Here is a 9,513-nt window from a genome sequence, read left to right as displayed (position 1 = left end):
GATACAAAGACAGAGATTCAGATCAGCGGGTTAGAACAGAATTTTCAGACATAAGCCCCAAGATATACAGTCAACTGATATTTGACAAAAGAGCCAAGAACTTGAAATGGGACAAAGAAAGTCTATTCAACAAATGGTGTTGGTACAACTGGAAAACCACATGCAAGAAATTTAAAATTGACCCATACCTCACGTCTTATACAAAAATCAACTCAAAATGAATCAAAGATCTTGAAATTAGACCCAAATCTATAAAGTTTATAGAGAATAAAATACTCGAAGACCTACATATCAAAAAGGTCTTTGAGGATGGAGCACCAATGTCAAGAACTTTAGCGTCAAACATAAACAAATGGGACTACATCAAACTAAAAAGCTTCTGCATGGCAAGAGAAACCATACTTAACACAAAAAGACAGTTAACTAACTGGGGAAAGATCTTTTCACCCATCATATCAGATAAAGGGCTGATATCCAGAATATATGAAACATTCAGAAAACTGAGCCCCCCAAAACCAAATAAAGCCATAAAAAATGAGAAGATGAAATGAATAGACACTTCTCTGAGGAAGACCTAAAAATGGCCCATAAACACATGAAAACATGCTCACCTTCACTCACCAATAGGGAAATCCAAATAAAGACAACAATGAAGTATCACCTTACACCATTGAGGATGGCTCACATCAAAAATAATAGGAACAATCTATGTTGGCGGGGATGCGGCATGAAAGGCACTCTCATCCATTGCTGGTGGGAATGCTCCCTAGTGCAACACCTATGGAGAACAGTCTGGAGAGTGCTCAAAAAACTCAGAATTGAGCTACCATTTGACCCAGTAATTGCTCTCCTAGGTATCTACCCCCAAGTTGGAAGGACATTCATTCCAAAGTATGTGTGCTCCCCACTATTTATCGCAGCAGTCAGTATAATAACCAAGTCTTTGAACCAACCTCAATGTCCAATAACAGATGAATGGATCATTAAGATGTGGTATCTATACACAATGGAATACTACATGGCAGTCAGAAATTATACAATCACAGACTTTGCAGCAACATGGATGGATCTAGAAATATTATGTTAAATGAAGTAAGCCATAAGATGAAAGATAAACACAGAATGATAGCACTATTCTGAAGCACCTAGAACATACACCTTATATACAACTAATACTCAACAATCAAATAACAGGGTTTAACAGGGTAGAAACCCCAAACCCTGTAACAGTCAACATACACTGGAGAGCAGTGCCCAAAACACATAAAAGAGGAACAACACTAATTCTTGACTACACACTATACCACAAACAAACAAACAAACAAACAAAAAAACTGCAACAACAGAAACAGCAGCATAGAAAGACCAGGTAAGTAATCAGCCTTCTAATACAAAGGCCCATAATAAGCCTTTTGAGATCTTATACAGGATTACAGGTAAAGGATACCATGGGAAACCACTGACTCCAATGGAAGCATGCCATAAAAATATGTTTTAATGCCTTAATCTTTCTATACTTAAAATAACCTCTCAGCTTTTCTGTCTATAGGCATTCTTGGATACAAACGGTGGACAAATTAAGATTGCATCTCGGGGCTTAATCACACGAGGTACCATACCCAGCTTGCACTACGAGAATGTCCCGATAAAACTCTTTAACATTCCCTTTATCCCTAGGTAATACTTTAATTTAGGACTTGAAGCACGTGACCACCAAAACCACTGAAGCAGCAACTGTGACCTATAGACTTATACTACAGGCCCTACTCAGAAAATACACTCAAACAAACTAGCATTCCCTTGCTCTTTTCTCTACTCTTCTCACTACTGTTTTTTACTTTTTTTTTTAATCTCTCCTTTTCTTTTTAATTTATTTTCTATTTTCTTTCCTGCCCCTTCCATATTCTTTCCCCTTTCACCTCTTTGAAAAATCCACTATACTTTCACCCTGCAATCCCATCCAGATTCACCATATTAAAACACTTCACCCTCAGTTCCTATTCCATTAGGCATCAAGAATGACCTCCTACCCCAGCGAACCAGTACCCAGCACCCAAGCGAAGGGACAACCAGTCAAACCCACACATCGCCCCCTACAAAAAAAAGCAACCAACTCCCCTGCTGACTCATGCTGCGTGGTCCTCCTTACCAACCCTTCCTAAAGTGGACTGTTACTTGAAACCAGACTTAGCTCTACAAGTATCCCCCAATGCATGAACTCTTCCCAAGTCCTCCCTACAGCAAATCTTTTGTCAATCTCAAGAAGGTCAGGTTGGGAGATAAAAAGGTGCCCGGGAATCCACACACCACAAGAAAATCTCAAAAGACAATGGGGAAACCTATACTACCATCATAAGTATAAGACCTGTATTACACTACCTCTTTACCTACTTTTCCCCAAATGCAAGACACTTTCTTGCATCACCTTGTTCCTTTAATTCATTTTTTACTTCATTTCTTAAAAATCTTTTTTCTTGTCATATATATAAGTGAGCACATATTCTTTTTGATTTTTATCTTTTTTGGGTGTGTGACATGTTTTTGTTTTCTTCTCTCTCCACCCTCAAATGCACCGGCAATATAATGTAGCACCATTTCTCCCTGCAAAGACACACTAAAAAAAGGGGAAATCTTATGTATAAAAACAAGCTCTTATTTATTAGGGATAAGAACTCATACTTGTTTACAATACAGGGGTATCTCCCACCTTAAAAATATGTCACATAGACCCAACTTAGACCCCAGGTGATTAGACACTAACCGTCCAGCCTTGAACTCTGAACACAGCCTTGAACACAGACATAGAAACGACACACTTCTTCAAAAAATAAAAAAGAAAGAAAGAAATCCCAACCAAGACATCCTTAACAGTGCTCAGACACTAACAAGTGCCAGCCCTAATAGGATACCCTGACAATGAGGAAAATGAGAACAACTTGACCTAAGAGCAAGTTATCCTACCTCACCAGCTAATGATAAGACAAAATAGAAGACTTGTCACCCTTTGGTCTGTCCAAATGCCAAGATCGTGATTTACAGATGATTGGCTGACAGAACGATGGCCAGACTGTATGTATCCTGAGACCAATAAAAAAGCCCTAGTCTAGGGTGTGAGCTACGACCTGCATACAACTATAATCCCTAGTTCCAGAGGTCTGTCTGAGACTATTGCAACGGAAGGGGAACTCTGGAAACATAACGGAAGACATTATGTATCCCAGGCCCATTTTAGGATCAGCGCAAAGACCAGGACCACCAACCACAGAAGACGGATTAAAATGTCACTGAATGAAAAAAACTTCTAGACCCACAAAGAAAGACATAATCATAAGTTCAACTCCTTGACTCGTGCAGATACCGAGACCTCTAGATACAGAGGTCTGATGTTATCACTCAGGACGGAGCAGAAGTCTTCCATACACCACAAAAGCACCAAGGGGAGCATAAATAAACCTGAAAGGAGTCTATAGTTAATCCCAAGACTATATACTTCAAGGGTGGAGAAACCCTGTATCTCTTAGGCAAAGGAAATTCCTTTTCAAATGACCCCAATATTTACTGTGCATCTGCAGGAGGGAAAAAATGCACAAAACAATTTTTTATTATCATTTACTTATCTATTTTTTGTTGACTTTATTGTTGTGGTTTGGCTATTGAAGTGGATGTCTCCATTTATATTTATTTATTTTCTTTTTTTCTTTTCTCATGTGCTCTGCCACCTTTTTTTTTATTTCAATACCATGGTTTTTATATAGTGCTTACCCTTTTGTTTTGTTTTGTTTGTTTGTTTGTTTGTTTGTTTGTTTGTTTGTTTTTGGAATGCTCACTGGATATTTTATTTGACAGTACTTTATGTACTGTTGTGGAGTTTCACCTTCTTTTTCCCCTTCATCTCTCAAACCAAGGATGAAAGCCTCTAGAAGGACTCCGCCCATTTCCAGAGCATCTGATTCTTTCTTTTTCTCCAGGTTATTACATTTCTCTTCTTCAAACAAAACCACATAACTTGAACTATCTAGTCCCGCCTCCCAATTGGGGGGGATATGGAAGGTACCAAGACCAAATAGGTGTAAGACCACTAAGTAGTAAACTGGACACAGAGGGGACCACTTATTCTAGCAGCCACGGGGCTAAGGGAAGAGGATATGGGAAGAAAGACAGGAACGGAGGTGGAGGGAGGACAATTCGGTGATGGAAATTCCCCTGATTTTATGTTAATATGTACCTAAAATATTATTGTCAATGATATGTAAGCCATTATGATTTAAATAAAAATTATATTTAAAAATAAAAGCCTGCTTGGATTGGCTGAGTTAGAGAGGCAGTCCGAGCAGCCTTGCAGTGATTGGTGCAGGATCGAGTTGGAAAATTTTTTTCGTGGCAATATTCAGACAATTTTTGTTTAGCGGCATATTTTTTAATTTTTTTCTTTATTTAAAATCTTGATTACATAAATTATTGTGATTAGGTTTCAGTCATGTAAAGAACACCCCCTTCACCAGTTTAACATTCCCACCACCAATGTCCCAAATCTCCCTCCATCCCACCCCACCCCACCTGTACTCCAGACAGGCTTTCCTCTTCCCTCATTCACTCACATGATCATGGTAGTTCTCTTTGTAGTTATTTCTATAGCTGTACTCACCACTCTTTGTGGTGAGCTTCATAAAGTGAGCTGGAAGTTCCAGCCCTCCTCTCATTGTCGCTGAGGATTGTTGCAAAAATGACTTTAATTTTTTCTTAAAACTCATAGATGAGTGAGACTATTCTGCATCTCTCTCTCTCTTCCTCTAATTTATTTCACTCAGCGTGATAGATTCTATGTACATCCATGTGTAGAAAAATTTAATGACTTCATCTCTCCTGATGGCTGCATAATATTCTATTGTGTATATGTACAATCGTTTCTTTAGCCATTTGTCTGTTGAAGGGCATCTTGGTTGTTTCCAGAGCCTGGCTATTGTGAATAGTGCTGCAATAAATATAGGTGTGAGGAAGGGGTTTTTGCATTGTATTCTTATGTTCTTAGGGTATATCCCTAGGAGTGGAATAGCTGGGTCAAATGGGAGCTCAATTTCCAGATTTTGGGGAAATCTCTGTATTGCTTTCCATAGAGGTTGGATTAGATGGCATCCCACCAGCAGTGGATAAGAGTTCCTTTCTCTCCACATCCCCACCAGTACTGATTGTTCTTATTCTTTGTGATGTGCGCCAATCTCTGGGGGTGAGAGGTGGTATCTCATCATTGTTTTGATTTGCATCTCCCTGATGATTAGTTGCTGTGAGCCAAATTTTGTTTGCAGTCTTCAGCACCTGCAAACAAGTTCTTCGTGGAGTTCGGGAAAAATTCCACGGGAAAAGGTGGGCACGCGGAATGGCGAATGACGGAAATATATTGTAGAAATGAAATGAAACCACGCAGATTGCATGGGGACCTACGTTCAAAGAACAAAGGCAAATTTATTTATTTTAGCTGGCAGCTTTTAAAAGGTAGAGGCAGGAAAAAAAAGGTGCAAATTCTAGACGTCAAAGAGACTGGGGAAAGAAAGGAAAGACCCTGGCTAGATTAGCATATGAAAGAGCTGATACTGAAGGTGAAAAGGCAGCTTGTAATTAACATGGAAGTTGGAAGAGTGAGGAATGTTTCAGAGTTTCGGGGGAAAAGTGAAAATTACTTTGTTTTGAGCTAAGTTATGGAAAAATCTGTTTCTTGGCGCCAAGGTAGAAAAATTACAGGGAGCTGTTAAGTGGGAGATTTTTGGTGGGATTAGTTCTGTCCTAGAAAGAATTTACTAAGGCCTGATTTCTAATAATGGTTAAAAATAAAGAGAGAGATAGTTACAGCCACATATTTAGAATTATTGCCAAACCCTCCACGCAAAGGGTCAAGTGATTTTGACTGCTCTAAGCGGGCCTTTTTGGCAAATAATTCCTTTTCAGGAGAGCACTACACTTTGGTGTGTGCTTCTCCTGAGTGGGCATGTGGCAATTAGTGACAAGGAGCATTTTTTCATGTGCCTTTTGGCCATTTGTATTTATTTTCTGTCAAAGTGTCTGTCCATTTCTTCTCCCCATATTTTGATGGGATTAGAAGATTTTTTCTTGTAAAGTTCTGTCAGTGCCCTGTATATTTTGGAGATTAGCCCCTTATCTGATGGGTGATGGGTGAATAGTTTCTCCCTCTTGGTGGGTGACTGTTGTATCCTGGGCACTATTTCATTTGATGTGCAGAAGCTTCTCAGTTTAATGTATTCCCATCTGTTGATCTCTGATTCCAATTGTTTGGAAAGTACAGTTTCCTCCTTGAAGTTGCCTTTAGTCTCAATGTCATGGAGTGTTTTACCGGTGTGTTGTTCTATATACCTTATGGTATCAGGTATGATATCAAGGTCTTTAATCCATTTGGACTTTACCTTCAGACATGATGTTAACTGGGGATCTATGTTCGCTTTTTTGCAAGTGGCTAACCAGTTCTGCCAGCACCACTTGTTGAAGAGGTTTTCCCTGCTCCACTTAGGATTTTTGCTTCTTTGTAATAAATTAAGTAATTGTATGTCTGGGGGACATTGTCTGAGAACTCAAGCCTATTCCACTGATCTGAGGGTCTGTCTTTATTCCAATACCATGTTGTTTTGATAACTATTGCTTTGTAGTAGAGTTTAAAGTTGGGAAAAGAAATACCTCTCATTTTCCTTTTTCCTAGGATTGCTTTAGCTATTCGAGGGTGCTTATTGTTTCAGATGAACTTTGTAAATGTTTGATCCACTTCTTTAAAGAATGTCATGGTCATTTTTAAGGGGATTGCATTTAATCTGTATAATGCTTTGGGGAGTTTTGCCTTTTTAATTATGTTAATCCTGCCAATACTTGAGCAGGGTATGTGTTTCCATTTCCGTGTATCCTCTCTTATTTCTTGGAGCAGGGTTTTATAGTTTTCTTAGTATAGGTCCTTCACGTCTTTGGTCAAGTTGACTGCAAGATATTTGAGTTTGTGTGCCACTATTGTGAATGGGATTGCCTTCCTGACGTCCATCTCTTTCCTATCATTATTGGTGTATAAAAAGTCAATTGTTTTCTGTGTGTTAATTTTGTACCCTGTCACCTTGCTATATGAATCTATTGTTTCTAGAAGCTTTTTGGTAGAATATATTGGGTTTTCTAAGTAATCATGTCGTCTGCAAACAATGAGAGCTTGACTACTTTCTTTCCTATCTGGATTCCCTTGATATCTTTTTCTTTCCTGATCGTTATAGCAAGAACTTCCAGTACTATGTTGAAGAGGAGTGGTGAGAGCAAATAGTCTTGTCTTGTACCAGAATTTAGAGGAAAGGCTTTTAGTGTTTCTCCATTGAGGATAATATTTGCCATTGGCTTGTGGTAGATGGCTTCAACTATATTGAGAAAGGTTTCTTCCATTCCCATCTTGCTGAGAGTTTTGTTCAAGAATGTGTGTTGGACCTTGTCAAATGCTTTCTCTGCGTCTATTGATATGATCATGTGGTTTTTATTTTTCTCTTTGTTGATGTTGTGTATGATGTTGATAGATTTATGGATGTTAAACCACCTTGCATTCCTGGTTTGAAACCTACTTGGTTTGATGTGTGCTTGTAGAGCTATAATTTTTCCTCTCAGGACAGCTTTTGCTGTGTCCCATAAATTCTGGCAGTTTGTGTCTTCATTATCACTTGTTTCCAGGAAAGTTTTGATTTCCTTTTTTTATTTCATCTTGGACCCAATGGTTGTTCAGTAGCAGGGTGTTTAATTTCCAATTGTTAAAGTTTCTCTTCTGTGTGGCTTTGTAGTTCACATCTAATTTCAGAGCCTTGTGGTCAACAAAGGTAGCCTGCAAGATTTCTATCCTCTTGACTTTATGGAGGTATGTTTTATGTGTCAGCATATAGTCTATTCTGGAGAATTACCCATGTACTTTAGAGAAGAATGTGTATCCAGGTTTTTTGGGGTGGAGTGTCCTGTATATATATACTAGTCCTCTTTCTTCCATAACTCTTTTCAGGGCTAGTATGTTTTTATTGGATTTCAGTCTGGTTGACCTATAAAGTGTTGATAGGGCTGTATTGAGGTCTCCCACAATTATTGTGTTATTATTGATTTCTTCTTTCAGATTTGTCAGTATTTGTATTAGATAATTTGCTGGTCTCTCATTGAGTGCATATATGTTCCATAGTATGATTTCTTCCTATTGCACATATTTCTTGATTAGTATATAGTGTCCTTCTTTGTCCCTTACCACTTTTCTGAGTATAAAGTTGGTGTCATCAGATATTAATATGGCCACCCCAGCTTTTTTTAGGGTGTTGTTTGCTGAATGATTTTCCTCCAACCTTTGATTTTGAGTGTATGTTTGTTCTGACTATTCAAAGTTGTTTTTTGTAGGCAGCAGAAGGTTGGGTTCATCTTTTTGACCCATTTTGTTACTCTGTGTCTTTTAATTGGTGAATGTAGTCCAATGACATTGAGGGAAATGATTGTCATAGGATTTAATGTCATCATTGTAGATAAGTTTGCTGTGTTTGTTGGTCTCTCTTGTCTTAGAGTAGACCTGTCAGTTTTTCCTTTAAGGCTGGTTTTTCATCTGTGAAGTTTCTGAGCTGTTTTTTTTTATCCATGAAGCTATGTATTCTTCCTTCAAATCTGAACGTGAGTCGGGCTGGATGCAGTATTCTTGGTGAGGCATTCATTTCATTCAGTCTTGTCACAATATCCCACCACTGTCTTCTGGCCTTGAGAGTTTCTTGTGACATGTCTGCTGTGAGTCTTATGGATGCTCCTTTGAATGTATTTTCCCTTTTTGATCTTACTGCTTTCAGTATTCTATCTATCTGTGGGATTTGTCATTGTAACGAGGATATGTCTTGGGGTGTTTTTCTTTGGGTCTCTTTTAGCTGGTACTGTTCGGGCATGCAGGATTTGATTGCATGTAGTCTTTAACTCTGGGAGTATTTCTTTGATGGTGTCTTTGACAGTTGATTCTCCCTGGAGATCTCCTACCTGGGTCTCTGGGACTCCAATGATTCTTATGTTGTTTCTTTTGAGTTCATCAAAGACTTGTATTTTCATCTGTTCACATTCCTTGAGTACTTTTTCCATTGCCTGTTCATTTGTCTTAAGGTTCTTTTCCAATTTCTTTTGTTTTGTTGAGTTTTTCGTCATCACATCTTCCAGTACTCTGATTCTCTCCTCTGCTGATGAAATCCTGTTGGCGAGGCTATCCATTGATGTTTTCAGTTGAGCTATTGTGTTTTTCAGATCTGTTATTTCAGTTTGGAGTTTTCTGATTTCTGTCTTTGTGTTCTGTTCAGATCGATCTATGCTTTCTTTGAGTTCTTTAAACATAGTCCATATTGCTATTTTGAGTTCCTAATCTGAGAGTTTAATCAGATGGTTGGAATTTATTAGGTCATCCGAGCTTTTGTCTTTATTCTCTGTGCCTGGTGTTTGCCTGCAAGGTTTTGCCATTGTCACGCATGTGGTGTGGTTTATCCTGCATGTTGT

This window comes from Suncus etruscus, chromosome 4, assembly GCF_024139225.1.
Source record: "Suncus etruscus isolate mSunEtr1 chromosome 4, mSunEtr1.pri.cur, whole genome shotgun sequence".
In the NCBI taxonomy this organism is placed as follows: domain Eukaryota; kingdom Metazoa; phylum Chordata; class Mammalia; order Eulipotyphla; family Soricidae; genus Suncus; species Suncus etruscus.
Note: the sequence above shows the minus strand (reverse complement) of the source record.